The sequence below is a fragment of the Gopherus flavomarginatus genome, chromosome 4 (genome assembly GCF_025201925.1).
Source record: "Gopherus flavomarginatus isolate rGopFla2 chromosome 4, rGopFla2.mat.asm, whole genome shotgun sequence".
Taxonomy (NCBI): domain Eukaryota; kingdom Metazoa; phylum Chordata; order Testudines; family Testudinidae; genus Gopherus; species Gopherus flavomarginatus.
Window position 1 is genome coordinate 216,757,080 of NC_066620.1, and position 15,881 is coordinate 216,772,960.

Consider the following 15,881-nt stretch of genomic DNA (forward strand, 5'->3'; position numbering starts at 1 on the left):
ACCCTAGGCTGGGAAACAGGAGCCCTGCCTGGGGTTCTGTTCCCAGCTCTGACACCGACTGACTGCATGGCCTTGGGCAGGTTTCTGGGTCTGTCTCCCGAGCCGTAAATGGGGCTCATGAGAGAGCCTCTCCTTCATAGAGCTGGGATGCTCTATGGCAGAGAGACAAGGCAGGGGAGGTGTAGTGAGGCGGTGTGGCTCCCCGCCGCGGCGGAGAGGGACGAGCCCATCCAGAGGCTGGGGAGGGCGGAGCTAGGGAGCTCTGAGCCCGCCCCTCAGAGGGTCAGGTGGTGACCCGGAAGTATAAAGGCTGGCCCTCGGAGCCCAGTAGAGGACCAGACACCGGGGAGGCCAGATGCCTCCAGCCTAGCCCGCAGCTGGGAAACCCCCACGGCCCAAGGAGCCTGCCAGGGCTGGCCCGGCCCGGCCCGCCCTGCTCCACCCCGCACCCGCCAGCCGGAGGAGCCACCGGGCCTGGCCTGCCCTGCCCCGCCCCCGCACCCGCCAGCCGGAGGAGCCACTGGGCCTGGCCTGCCCTGCCCGGCCCCGCACCCGCCAGCCGGAGGAGCCGCCGGCCCGACCTGCTCTGCCCCCGCCCCCGACAGCCAGAGGAGCCGCCAGCCTGACCTGCCCTGCCCCACCCCGCACCCGCCAGCCGGAGGAGCCGCCGGCCCGACCTGCTCCGCCCCGCACCCGCCAGCCGGAGGAGCCACCGGGCCCGGCCTGCCCTGCCCGGCCCCGCACCCGCCAGCCGGAGGAGCCACCGGGCCTGCCCTGCCCTGCCCCACCCCGCACCCGCCAGCCGGAGGAGCCACCGGGCCTGCCCTGCCCCGCCCCCGCCCCCGCACCCGCCAGCCGGAGGAGCCACCGGGCCTGCCCTGCCCTGCCCCACCCCGCACCCGCCAGCCGGAGGAGCCGCCGGCCCGACCTGCTCTGCCCCGCCCCGCCCCCGCCCCCGACAGCCAGAGGAGCCGCCAGCCTGACCTGCCCTGCCCCACCCCGCACCCGCCAGCTGGAGGAGCCACCGGGCCCAGCCTGCCCTGCCCTGCCCCAACCCGCACCCACCAGCCAGAGGAGCCGCCGGCCTGACCTGCCCTGCCCTGCCCCGCACCCGCCAGCCGGAGGAGCCGCCGGGCCTGCCCTGCCCTGCCCTGCCCCGCCCCGCACCCGCCAGCCGGAGGAGCCGCCGGGCCTGCCCTGCCCTGCCCTGCCCCGCCCCGCACCCGCCAGCCGGAGGAGCCGCCGGGCCTGGCCTGCCCTGCCCTGCCCCACCCCCGCACCCGCCAGCCGGAGGAGCCACTGGGCCTGCCCTGCCCTGCCCCACCCCGCACCCGCCAGCCGGAGGAGCCGCCGGGCCTGCCCTGCCCCGCACCCGCCCCCGCACCCGCCAGCCGGAGGAGCCGCCGGCCCGACCTGCCCTGCCCTGCCCCACCCCGCACCCGCCAGCCGGAGGAGCCGCCGGGCCTGGCCTGCCCTGCCCCACCCCGCACCCGCCAGCCGGAGGAGCCGCCGGCCCGACCTGCTCTGCCCCACCCCGCACCCGCCAGCCGGAGGAGCCACTGGGCCTGCCCTGCCCTGCCCTGCCCCACCCCGCACCCGCCAGCCGGAGGAGCCACCGGGCCTGCCCTGCCCTGCCCCACCCCGCACCCGCCAGCCGGAGGAGCCACCGGGCCTGGCCGCTGGTCCACTACCCCGAGGAGCCCCTGGTGCTGGACCCCCCAGAGGACACCACTGGGCCTCAGGTACCTTACGAGGGGGAGGTAGGAATTAGCCCAGGGCAGCTGACTTTAGTCTGGGTGCAGCACACCCAGAGCCCATGTCAGCGCGGTGCGGTCAGGATCCCCACTGACACAGCAGCGAGTCTTCTGCCGCTGCTAGGGCCCCAGGCTGGGACGCAGTGTAGCGGGTGGCTCTGCGTCCCCCCTGACACCCACCCCGCGAGGGTCAGCCGCCTCCTCCTCTCCCAGGCCCTTCGGAGCCAGGACCGGGGCCTCCTAAACTTATTTGTCTGGTCAGCCCCTGCCGGAGGGCCTGGGCCACTGACTCTTGACTGCCCCGCCCTGACCCAGGGCCTGGACCGGTTATTGACCCCTTCGCTCAGCCCCTGCCTGAGGGCCTGACTCCTCACTGCTCTGCCCTGACCGAGGGCCCCAGCAGGACTGTACTTATTTCTGCCTCTGCAGGGGCCGCCCGGGAAGACTCCCGCAGCCGGGCTAATTCCCCAAACCTCAGTGGCGTGCAGTGAGCTGGTGCGGCTCCCCGCCGCCCCGGAGAGGGTTCAGCACCCACCAGCCCCTCTACAGGAAGGAAAACCTGTTCTTGGCCCCACATCTAGTGGGGAGAGAGACTAGCTTACGTAGAGCTCTTCCTAAAGTCTGGGAAAGACACTCAGCGTGGGGCTCAGCTAAATACAAGGTGCAACAGCTTCTCCAGCGGAAGTAGTTAACAAGTTTCAAGGGACCATTCCTGGTGAAGGGGATTATTAACACCCCCCCCCACTTAAGGAGGGGAAAGCAGCTGTGGGGCTGGGGGTTGTGTGTGAATGGCTTATAGATTGTTGTAATCAGCCATAAATCCAGGGTCTCTGTTCAGTCCATGATTTTTAGTGTCTAGCAGAGAAATGAATTGAAGCTCCCAGGCTCGTGTCGTGAAAGCGTTGCGCAGGTCTCTGTTGAGGATGAGGCCTGAGAGATCAGATCTGGGGCAATCGCTCTGTGAACGGTGTGCACCCACAGGGGATAGGGTGTTTTTGTCTCTTATCATTCTTCTGTGCAGGTCATTCAAGAGCAGAGTGACTGTCTGGTTTCACCCACATAGGTAGCTGGTATTGGGCTGCATAGCGCACAGGATGAGGTACGGCACGTGTTGGGACAGGCTTGTGTATTGAAAAGGGAGTGGGGGAGTGGTGTTGATCATGGTGGTAGTGGAGAGAGGTCTGCAGGTTTTACTTTATATATATATATATATATGGAGATACACCTATCTCATAGAACTGGAAGGGACCCTGAAAGGTCATTGAGTCCAGCCCCCTGCCCTCACTAGCAGGACCAAGTACTGATTTTGCCCCAGGTCCCTAAGTGGCCTCCTCAAGGATTAAACTCACCACCCTGGGTTTAGCAGGCCAGTACTCAAACCACTGAGCTAGCCCTCCCCATCTGTTGTTCTGGCAGGGTCTGCTGCCGCTTTGAGTAGGTGGGTCCAGGTCTGTGGGGAGTTTGTTTCTGATGATGAGCTTGGAGGGGCTAGGGGGACAGCAGGGCTGTCCCTAGGGGGGTGCAGGGGCTGGGACAAATCAGCCTGTATGGGCCCCCCCTTAACATTTTTTATACAGGTGAAAACTGGTATGGGGAAGGGACACCAGTGTGTGGGGTGAAGGATGATGGAGAGTCACAGGATGGCACCTGTGCAAGGGGCGAAGGACCCCCTTTTTTGGGGGGTCCCGGAAATGGAGGGGTCTGGGGCAGAAGGGCAATGGATGGGGTCAGTCTGGCCACAGGCGCCAACTTTTGTTGGCGCCGGTGGGTGCTTGCGCCCTGCCCTGCCCCAACTCCACCCCTCCCTGCCCCTATTGGACCCTTCCCCAAATCCCTGCCCCGGCCCCTCCTCTTCCCCAAGTGCGCTGCGTTCCTCTTCCTCCTCCCCCTTCCCTCCCAGGTTTGCACGTGAAACCAAGCGCTCAGAGGGAGGAGGAGAAGCAGGACGCGGCGATGCGCTCAGGGGAGGGGGAGGAGGTGGAGCAGAGGCAGAGGTGAGCTGGGGTGGTGGGGTAGGGCAGGGAGCTGCCGGTGGGTGCCTATGAGTCAGGCACTGGTGTATTCTGGCAGCACTAGGACGCTGGTGGCCGGTGCAGTAGTGGAGGAGTAAGAAAAAGAAATACAATAGCTGTTTCCCAGCAGTGAGTGCGGGCCCGACCCCTACTGCTGGCACCAGGCACCTGCTAAACCCATGGGCTGGCCTGGCCCCCCTGAACACTGAACCCCAGCCCCAGGCTGGCCTGGCCCCCCTGCACTGCAACCCCCCTCCCAGGCCTTGTGACTCACACGCTGAAGCACAGGGCCCCCCAAAGCACAGGGCCTGGAGCGGTTGCCCCGATTCGCCATACCCACAGGCCAGAAGAGGGGGTTCAGGAGAGATCTTTCAGTGCTGATTATCCTATGGAACCTTGTGTTTATTCACTGTGGTCACAAGGTGGGACTGTTGCTATCTGCAGTGCTGAGAAAACAGCCTCGGGGGTAACCCCACCTGGGCAGGCTGCACACAGGGACTGGCCTGGCTTATACAGTGTGCTGAGAACAGAGGAAGGTGAGCGTCTTCCTGGTTTGTTGCTCTCCTCTGAACTATCTCCAACTTGTCCATATCTTTCCTGAAGAGCAGCACCCAGAACTGGGCACAGTGCTCCAGCTGAGGCCTCGCCAGTGCTGCCTGGAGCAGGACAATGACCTCTCCTGGGTTATGACGTTGCTGTTAACACACCCCAAGAAATCAGCGTTTTCACAACTGCCTCACGTTGTTGCCAGGCCTGAAGAAGAGCTCGAAAGTTTGTCTCTTTCACCAGCAAAAATTGGTCTAATAAAAGATCTCACCTCATCCACTTTATTGACTCCTAGCCAATTTGTGATCCAGTATAACCCCCAGCTCCTTTTCAGCAGTACTGACACATAGCCAGTTACTCCTCATTTTGTAAGTTGTGCATCTGATTTTCCCTTCCTAAGTGAAATACTTTGCGTTTGTCTGTACTAATTTTATCTCGTTGGTTTCAGGCCAATTCTCTAATTTGTCATTGTGAATTCTAATCTGGCTCTCCAAAGTCCTTGCAACGCCTCCCACTTGGTGTCACCTGCATATATTTTATAAGCATACTCTCCGTTCCATTATCCAGTTCGTTAACTGAAATATTGACTAGTACCGGACCCAGGACTGACCCCTGCGGGATCCAATTAGATACACCTCCCAGTATGACAGCAAACCATTGATAACTATGCTTTGAATATGGTCTTTCAACCAGTTGTGCACCCACTTTCTAGTAATTCCATCTAGACTGCATTTCTCTAGTTTGCTTGTGAGAATGTTGTGTGGGCCTGTGTCAAAAGCCTCAGTGAAATCAAGATACATCATGTCTACTGCTTCCCACATCCAGTAGGCCAATAACCCTGACAAAGAAGGAAATGAGGTTGGTTTGGCAGGATTTGGTCTTGACAAATCCATGCTGGCTGTTCCTTATAACCCTCTTATCCTCTAGGTGCTTACAAACGAATGGATTAATAATTTGTTCGAGTATCTTTCCCGATATTTAAGTTAGGCTGACTGGCCTATAATGCCCCAGGTCCTCCTTTCTCCCCTTTTTAAGATAAGTACTATGTTTGCTCCTCTCTCTTCTTGGACCTCACCCGTCCTCCTTGAGTTCTTGAAGATAATCGCTAATGCTTCCAAGATTGTTTCAGCTAGTTCTTCGAGTGCTCGTTCACATCCATTCCAATCAGGTGTGTGCACGTGCACCATGGCCAGAAGATTTTTTCCCCTAGTAGCATCCGTCGGGTCGGTCTGGGCGACCCCTGGAGGTGCGCCTTCGTGGCATTCAATATAGAGCCCTGCTGACCCACCACCCCCTCAGTTCCGTCTTACCACCAGGGACGATTGGCTGGAACTTCCCGTAGCCCTTGCTTAGCAAGCACGTTCAATAGTTCTTTGTATATAGTTTAGCCTAGCTACTAGTGATTAGAGTTGTTGGGGAGGGTTCCCCCCGCATTTCGACTCCCCGGAGCCATGATATGCTGCGGTCTCTGGGGTTTAAAAACTGTGTGGTCTGCGCGAAGCGCATGCCAAAGAGTGATCCACACTCCTCGTGTTTACGGTGCCTGGAGGAGGGTCGTCAAAATGATCGCTGTAAGATCTGCCTACAGAAAGGGAGCAGTGGCTTAAAATGATCCTCATGGAGGCAGCTGTACACCTCCATCTGGACCCGGGCTCAGGGAACTTGGCTCCTAACGCGTCGTCCTTGACATGGAGCACCCCGGCACCATTGTCAAGCTTGGTGTTGAGAAGACTCGTCCCGGGAGGTCCCTACGGGCCAGCAGCTACAGCTTCCTTCAACGCCGGAAGTTTTTGAAGCTGTGCGGGACCTGCTACACCTTACAACACTGTTCTCTCCCCCTAGGAGGGAGGAGTCTTCGGCCCTGGCAGTCCTGTCCCACCCCTAGGTGCAGTCAGGCGGGAAGCTGTCGATGTCCATGTACTCCCCCTCTCCATGTCCTTCAGCACTGGCTCACTCAGACAGAGAACCTACTCACTCACCAAGCCCTCGACCCTCCAGGCACTGAAGCTCGGCTTCTCCGTGGTCTTCAGTCTCGGAGACCTCAGAGTCAGAGTTCAACTTTTATCACTCCAGGAGAAGTAAGAGTCGACGATCGAGGTCAAGGAGAGACAGGAGAGAGCCCCAGGAGTGGCTGCCGCAGTGGCAGAATCCGCCGCAGTGGCCATTCTGGACCCCCTGGGCCTTTCACCAAAGCCAGACAGGGATTCAAGGGCATCGCTCCGCTGTATCTTCTGTGGGTCAGCCATGGTCGTTCCATCATCAACCAGGCAGCTAGCCTCGGCGCCTGCTCACACACCAACACCTTCGACTGTGGTGCTGGCGCCGGCCTCGGAACCAATCTCGGCACCGGTGACTGGTTCGACTTCAGTGCCAGCACCGATCTCGACACCGATGATGGTGCAGGCACCGACAACCCCTGCGCCAATACCGGCAATGGCCCCGCCACCTTCATCTGTGCAGGCAGGGAGTCTGGCACCGGCTCCATTGGCAGCTCCACCAGTGTTGCCAATGGCTGTACCAACACCGGGTTCAAAATCGACAGCTCCAGCGCCGGCAAGCGCTCCATCGGCACCGATGAGCCCCAAGAGTTGCGAGACCCATTGGAGTGGATGGCGGGGAGCATTCACTTCTTATAGGGCTTCCTCCTCGTCCTCTCCGGTTGAGGCATTGGGAGGCCACACAGGACAACAGGGTGCTACAGCAGTTGCTGTGCAGGGTTGCTCAGGGTCTGGACATTTTGTCGAGGAGGCTGATCCCATGGTGGACGTCCTTGCCCCCTCAGGACCTTCTCATATTGCCCTACCACTGATTAAGACTACTGTGGCCACCACCAAGACCCTTTGGCAAACCCCAGCTTCCTTGCCACCCACTGCCAAGCGCACGAGAGGCATTATTTCGTGCCCTCCGAAGGGTACGAACATTTGTATTCCCATCCACCTCCCGACTCTCTTGTCGTAGATGTTGCTAATCAGTGTGAGCGGCAGGGTTTCCAGGGGCCCTCCCCAAAAAAACAGGGAGGCTAAGCAACTCGACCTTGTTGGGAGAAGGGCCTATTCTACAGGGGACCTGCAACGCCATATTTCAAACCAGCAGGCCATCGTCAGCAGGTATGACTAACACCTATGTGGCGATGGCCAAATTCACAGAGCTCCTCCCTTCAGACTCCCAAGTCAAGTTTTCAGCTGTGGTGGAGGAAGGGAAGCTAGTCTCCTGTGCTGCGCTGGACGGTGCTGATGCTGCCACTAGAGTCATGGCTACTGGGGTGGCCAAGAGGAGGGGCTCCTGGCTCCAAGTCTCAGGGCTCCCTTACGAGGTCCAGCAGACTATCCAGGACCTCCCATTTTAGGGTGTGACTCTTTTTTTTTTCTCTGAAAAGACAGACAAGAGGTTGCACAGCCTGAAAGACTCTTGAGCCGCCCTCAAGTCTTTGGGCCTGCAATTTCAGTCTTCCAAATGTGAGTGTTCCCCATATAGATCTGTTCGCCACGCAACGCAACAGGAAGTGCCAGCAGTTCTGCTCATTCGAGAATCACAGCCCAGGCTCCAGCGTGTACGAGTTCCTCCTCCATTGGGGATGTTCTCTCCTATACACCTTTCTGCCCTTACCGCTTGTTCACAAGGTGTGACGAACTGGGACTGTTCTTAATGTTTTCTCTGAATACTGTGTTGGCGCCTCAGTGTCCCCTAGGCAATTCTGAAGTATCTAGGTGGTGGGATAAGGGTGTGTGGTTGCTGCAGAGCAAAGGGCCAGTGCACCTAAATGCCTGGCACTCTGTCTCCTAGCAACTGATGGCCTGGGCCCTCCTCTGCAAAGGTGCCAACTGAAGGTGTTGGAGGCAGAGATCAGGTGACCTCCTGGCCCGGGAAAGAGACAAAAGAGGGGCTGGAGGGGGTTTTCAGTTTTGGGGCTGGCTGGGGACGAGGAGTGAGGGCAAATGTTTGAGTCTGCCTTGCTGGGCCCCAAAATGGACCTGTCTGAGGGGTCCGGTTCTCTGTTCCTACAAGCTCTGTTTTAGACCATGTTCCTGTCATCGAATAAACCTCTGTGTTACTGGCTGGCTGAGAGTCACATCTGACTGCAAAGTGAGGGTGCAGACCTGGTACCCGGAGGAGCGCTGGCCTGACCTGCCGTGTGCCCGATACCCCGAGGAGTGGCCTGAGCTTCCCCACGACCGGCACCCGGAGGAGCCCATGGTCTGGGACCCCCCAGATGACGCTGGCAAGGACCAGGTACCCAGAGAGGGGGAGGTTGGAAGTAGCCCGGGGATAACCGACCCTGGTTTGGCTCCTGAAGAGCCCAAACCCATGTCAGTGTGTTGCGGCCGGGATCCCCACTGACCACAGCGGGTCTTGACAGCTGCTAGGGCCCCGGGCTGGAACGCAGTGGAGTGGGAGGGCCTGCGTTCCCCCTGCCACCCGTAACCGGATGGCAGACTGCCCCTCTTCCCGCCTATTGCCACTGCTCTGCCCTGACCCAAAGGGCCAGAGCTAACTAGACTTGTGTTTGGTGCCCCGCCTGAACCAAGGGCAGGGCCCCTTTGACTTTGCCACTGCTCTGCCCTGACCCAAAGGGCCAGAGCTAATTAGACTTTTGTTTGGTGCCCCGCCTGAACCAAGGGCTGGGCCCCGTTGACTTTGCCACTGCTCTGCCCTGACCCAAAGGGCCAGAGCTAAACTAGACTTGTGTTTGGTGCCCCGCCCGGACCAAGGGCTGGGCCCCGTTGACTTTGCCATTGCTCTGTCCTGACCCAAAGGGCCAGAGCTAATTAGACTTGTGTTTGGTGCCCCGCCCGAGCCAAGGGCCCGGGCTGATACTGTGTTTGCTCAGCCCCTGCTAGAGGCCTGAGCCTGAACTATTACTGCCCGCCCTGCCAAGGGGCTGGGCTGAGACTGTGTTTGCTCAGCCCCTGCTAGAGGCCTGAGCCTGGACTGTTACTGCCCGCCCTGTCCAAGGGCTGGGGCTTATTTACTTTGAGAGCCCCGACCCCGGCTAGAGGGCTGGGGCTCTACCTTGTTTACAGACCTTATACCCCGCTCAACACCTGCCGAGGGGCTAAGCCTACCTGGACTGCAGTGCGTAAGGAGGCGCCCTGGCTCCCCACCGCGCCTGAGGGAGACGAGCCCCGACACGACCGGCTTACAGGTATATATTCAGCGGCATGAAGGCGCGAACCCAGGGGGTGCCCAGGCCAATCCAACGGATGCTGCTTGGGGAAAAATCTTCCAGCCACTGTGCACGTGCACGCGCACACCCCTGATTGGAATGGACGTGAACAACACATGGAAGAACAACAGTTACGAGAAGGTGAGTAACCGTTTTTCCTTAAGTACCCTAGAATTAATTTCATCAGGCTCTGCTGACTTGAATATATCTAATTTATCTAATTATTCTTTAACCATTCTTTCCCTATTTTGGGTTGTGTTCCTTTCCCCTTGTTGTTCACATCACATATCTAGTCACAATTAACCTTTTTACTGAAGACAAACAGGCATTCATGACCTCAGTCTCCTGCTGTCATCCATTATTCACTCTCCTTCTCCACTAAGTAGAGGACTATGCTTTCCTTCCTCTTTCTCTTGCTCCTTCTTATTGCCTTTGGGGGTCATGGCAGCAAAGGGGGGTGGCTCTAGGCTTGCTCTCCGGAAACCCTGCCTGACAGTGAGATATGGGGAAATGAGAAGGGTCCCCATTGTTTGAGATGTCTGCACTAGACTGGAGAAAGCCCTAACTGTCCTAAACAATCCTGCCGTGGGTGACTGGGATCAATGAACCTACCCTAATAGGTCCAGTCCATGTACAGTTCCTGTGATTTTCAGAAAGGACAATAATGTTCATAATGAACCAGACTTCGCAGTGCACAGCTGTGAAACGCTGGAGCCCTTGCTGGGAAGGAGAACTAGGCTGACAAGCAATTTCTGGACTCTAGCTCCCTGGGAGGCTGCAGAGAGTGGGTGGATGCCAGAAAGACGCCTCAGAAGGGGCTGCTGTCTCTGCTGGCTGGTGACCATTGTTCCCTCTAATGTTTTTATGTCCATGTGCAAAATGAATTTTGGTATGTGCACCAATATGAAAGTGATGTGTGGCAGGGGTGGGGCTGAGGGGTTCAGTGTGTGGGAGGGGGCTCAGGGCTGCAGCGAGGGTTGGGATGCAGGCTCTGGCTGGGGGTGCAGGATCTGGGGTGAGGCCAGAGATGAGGGGTTTGGGGTGCAGGAAAGGGCTCAGAGCTGGGGAAGAGGATTGGGGTGGGTGGGTGAGGGATCCAGATGGGAGTGCGGGCTCTGAGGTGGGGCCGGGGATGAGGGATTTGGGGTGCAGGCTGCCCCAAGGAGAGAGGACTCCCCCCAACCCTCTCTCACTGCAGCAACTTGGGACTGGGTGGAGGAAAAGGTATCTCTCCCTAGCTGTGGCAGCTCCTGCAGACTGAGTGAGAGGCGCTTCTCCATGGCCGCAGCAGCTCTGGCAGGGCCGGGCTGGGGGAAGGGTGCCTCTCCCCACCTGTGCAGCCCTTGATAGCCTGCCGTGCAGCCCCGTAGCTTACAGGGATCGTAGCTGCTCACCCATGCAGCGTTATTGTAGTGCCACAGGAGCATCACTCTGATCCCTGGGCACCTACTTGCCCACAGACCCCAAAGTATTCAACAGGAAACGACTCTGGGAATGACCTGAAGTCCAGTTTCCACACCTCAGAGCTGAGCTCGCTAACCCAGAGAGCTGTGGGATGACAGTTTTTCTGGGCAAAGGTTTCTGCTCCACTCTGGATGGGGCAGGGGGATAAATACTAAGGCTGGACACAGAGCTGGACTCTGCTGGAGGAAAAGTCACTGGGGCAGCCTGGGTGTAAGCAATTGTGTGGCCTCTGCAGCGCCCAGCACGAAGCAATACTGCACTAGTCTTGCTCCAGATGGTCGGTCAGCACAAGGTTAGTTTGTCTTGTTTCTGGTGGGGAGCAGCCTGCTCCAGTGCACAAGACATGGAGGTTGGGTAGAGCGCTGAGACCTTGCTGGATAGCTGTTTTTTCCTTCGCCCACTCCGGCTAGCTCCTACCAAACCAGGCATGGGACAGTCACTTGCTTCATTTGCTAAACTGTCCGGACAGAGCTGCTCCATTCCACCTCCCTAGCATTGTGAGGCTCTCTATTTACACACAGGATGCTCCAGGCTTTTTTGAAATATCACGGAAATTTGGCTCTGCCTGGGGTCTCGGGCATGTCATGTATCCTGGGATATGGCCTTAGAGCAAAGGCAGTAAGAGCAAACAGAGCTGCAGCTGCAGGATAACCAGGTCCTGCAGCCTTCTTGCAGAAGTGACGACTGTTTCTTTTTCTGGATAGACTCTGAACCCTCTGCCCTGCAAGAGGGGCTTTGGGGAGGCGGTATGTGGTATTTATCTTCAAGGAATACAGAAGTAAAGTAGCATCTTATCAAATGGGTCACTTGATGATTGCCTGTTCTGTTCATTCCCTCTGGGGCACCTGGCATTGGCCGCTGTCGGAAGACAGGACACTGGGCTAGATGGACCTTTGGTCTGCCCCAGAATGGGCATTTTTATGCTCTTAAATGTTGACCCTAGATATCACCCATCTCTGTAGCAGCCCCCGTTTAGTGCAGGACAGACTCATGCAGTCTGGTCACTTACATACTACTCACCTTTTCACCTGTGACTTGATCATGGTATTTTTGTTCCCCAGGGAGAAGTCTTGTCACAGCAGTGGGCTCTGACCCTTACAGACAAAGACAAAATGGGACCCAGTGCTGGAACTTGAACGGTAAGTCGCACCCAAGAGTTATAAAAGAGTTGTCTGAGGAGCTCAAAGGACCATCAATGTCGATTTTTTTCAGTCAGTCTTGGAACACTGGGGACGTTTCAGAAGGCTGGAAAAAGGCTAATGTTGTGCCAATATTTAAAAAGAGCACATGGGATGACCTGGCTAATTATAGGCCTGTCATTCTGACACTGATCCCAGGCAAGGTAATGTAGCAGTTGATACAGAACTTGATTAATAAAGAATGCTCTGACGGTAATATAATTATTGCCTGTGAACCTGGTGTATGGAAAATAGATCCTGTCAAACTAACAATTAATTTTTTATGAGATTACAAGTTCATTTGATAAATGTCATAGCGTTAATGCAATAGACTTCTCTAAGGCGTTTAACTTAGTTACCGCATGACATTTTGATGAAATAACTAGAATGATATAAAATTAATGTGGCAAACAGCAAGTGGATTAAAGGCTGGCTAAATGCTAGGTCTTAAAATGTAACTGTAAATGGGAATAATCATTGAGTGGGTGGGTTTCTAGTGGGGTGCTGCAGGGATCAGTTCTAGGCCCTATGCTAGTTAACAATTTTTCGATTACCTGGTAGAAAACATAAAATCACAACTGACAGAGTTTGCAGATGACCCACAAATTGGGGGAGTGGCAAATGATGAAGAGGAGCAATCACTAATACAGAGCAATCTGGATTGCTTTAACATGGCTAAATGTAAATGCACACATCTAGGACCAAAAAGTGGAGGCCATAATTACAGGACAAGCAGGGGCAGCGAGTCATATGGGCCCGTGGTGCCCAGGCTCCAGCAAAGTCAGGGCCCAGGGGCTTGGCTCCACCAATGTTTGGGGCTGGGTCTCTTCCCTGGCCCCACTTGCCACCCCCAGTGCGTCCCCTCCCCTGAGCATCCCTGCCTGCCCTGGGCAGTGGGCGGCTGCTCCTTGCAGCTCCGCACTGTGCTCTCTCACAAGCCACTGCTGTCTCAAGGGATTGACACCAGGGGCAGGCTGAGGCAGCTACTGCATGTGACCTGCAGAGCGAAGAGGTGCATGGGAGCCCTCTCCCACCCCCGGCAGGCAACCCGAGTTGACTCGGGAGTGAGTGTTGTGCCGGGTAGGATCCCCCCTTCCATTCCCCCCAGAGCTCGCTGCTGCTGGTGGAGAGAGGGCTAGGGGGAGTCCTCCTCTCTGGCCCCCTGCCCCAGCCCCTGCTGCACCCCAAACTCCTCATCCTTGGCCCAGCCCCATGCCCCACACCCCCTTCCACACCCCAACCCTCTGTCTCAGTCCAGACCCCGCACCCAGCATCCAAACTCCCTTCCAGAGCCCACACTCAGTACTCAACCCACCTCCTGTACCACCTCCTGCACCCCAACCCCTGTCCCAGCCCAAAGCCCACACCCATTACCCAAACTTCCTCCCAGAGCCTGCACCCCAAACCCCTTCCTGCACCCAAATTCCCTCCCAGAGCCTTAGGCAGGTGAGGAGAGAGGCGGGACTTCGACTCATTCTGGGCACCACCAAAAATTATACAAACCTGCCGCTCCTGAGGATAGGGGACTATATTCTGGGGTTCTGGGCAGCTTGCCACTGAAAAAGATTTGAGGTTTGTGGTGGATAATCAGCTGAACATGAGCTCCCAGGGCAACACTGTGGCCAAACGAGCTAATGCAATTCTGGGATGCATAAAACAGGGCAATCCTGAGCAGAAGTAAAGGAGTTATTTTACCTCTGGGTTTAGTACTGGTGCAACCACTGCTGGAATCCTGTGTCAAGGTTTAGTGTCCACAATTCAAGACAGATGTTGATAAATTGGAGAGAATTCAGAGAAGAGCGAAGAGAATGATTGAAGGGTTAGAAAACGTGCCTTATAATGATAGATTTAAAGAGGAGCTCAATCTATGTAGTTGAACAAAGAGAAGGTTGATCAGGAATATCTAGATGGGGAAGAAATATTTGATAATGGGCTTTTCAAATCGAGCCGAGAAAGGTCTAACGTGATCCAAGGACTGGAAGATGAAACTAGACAAATTCAGACCAGAAATAGGGTGAAAATGTTTAGCAGGGAAGATAATTAACCATGGGGCCAATTTACTAAGGGTTGTGGTGTAGTAACTCCTCGCTTAACGTTGTAGTTCTGGTCCTGAAAAATGCTACTTTAAGCGAAATGATGTTAAGCGAATCCAATTTCCCCATGAGAATTAATGTAAATGGGGGGTTAGGTTCTAGGGAAATTGTTTTTTGCCAGCAAAAGACTGTATTTTATGTATAAGTTTTGAACAATTGAATACTGTACACAGCAATGATGATTCTGAAGCTTGGTTGAGGTGGTGAAGTCAAAGGGTGGAAGAGGGTGGAATATTTCCTAGGGACTGTCTTACTGCTCAGTGATGAACTCGCATTTAGCTGAGCCCTCAAGGGTTAACACATTGTTGTTAATGTAGCCTCAGACTCTACAAGGCAGCATGAATGGAGGGAGGGGAGACAGCATGGCAGAGAAAGACAGAGGTGTGCGTGTGCATGACATGCATTGCTCCTTTAAGTACTATGACCCCACTCTAAGTACATTGCCTTTTTAAGTAAATCAGCAAGTTGAGACAGCAGCCGCTGCCAGCAAGCTCCCTTGGTCCTGAGTCCTGCTGTGTCCCTCCACTGCTCTGTGTAGATGGCCCGATGGGTAAAGGAATGGGGGGAGGGGGGCACTCTGACATTAGCACCCCCCCCCCCGCACAGCAAGCAGGAAGTCCCGGGAGCAGCTCCAAGGCAGAGGGCAGAAGCAGCACATGGCACTTGTGGGAGGGACAGCTGAACTGCCTGCACAGGGAACTTAGGGGAGCTGATGGGGGGGCTGCTGGTCCACCCCTGGTTCCAAGCCTCCACCAGCTGGCTCCAACGGGCTGCTCCTTCTGTAAGCAGTGGACAAAGCAGGTGGCTGCCAAACAATGATATAAGGGAGCATTGCGCAATTTTAAATGAGCATGTTCCCTAAGTGATCAGCAAGGTAACAATGTTAACTGGGAGGACATTAAGTGAGGAGCAAAGAGTCCTGTGGTACCTGATAGACTAACAGACGTTTTGGAGCATGAGCTTTCGTGGGTGAATGCCCACTTGCATCTGACGAAGTGGGTATTCACCCACGAAAGCTCATGCTCCAATACGTCTGTTAGTCTATCAGGTGCCACAGGACTCTTTGCTGCTTTTACAGATCCAGACTAACACGGCCACCCCTATGAGTGAGGAGTTACTGTAGATTCTCCATCGCTAACAACGTTTCAATCAGGTTTGGCTGTTTTTCTGACAGATCTGCTCTAGGAATTATTGTGGGGCAGCTCTCTGGCTGGTGCTAGGCAGGAAGTCAGACTACAATCACAGTGGTCCCTTCTGGCCTTGGACTCTCTGAACCTACACAACGAGGAGTCCTTGTGGTACCGTAGAGACTAACCAATTTATTTAGACATAAGCTTTTGTGGGTTAGAACCCACTTCATCAGCTGCATGGAGTGGAAAATACAGTAGCAGGTATAAATACAGAGCATGTGAAAAGATGCTCCCATCTTTAGATAATGTTTTCACCCCTCAGCTCAAAGTTAACAGTCCTTTCTGGTCTTGAAATGTCTGACTAGTGGGAAGATGCTGCAAACCAGGGGGAAGAGTCAGCGAGAGTGATAATCTTGTTCCATCCTGGAGGGTTCAGTCTGTGTGTACCAGCCAGCTCCAGCCAGAACAGAAATGCAGCCACCTCTGGGGTGGAACGTAGCAGCTGTATGACTGTGTACAGCAGTGCTGCATGGCCATGCT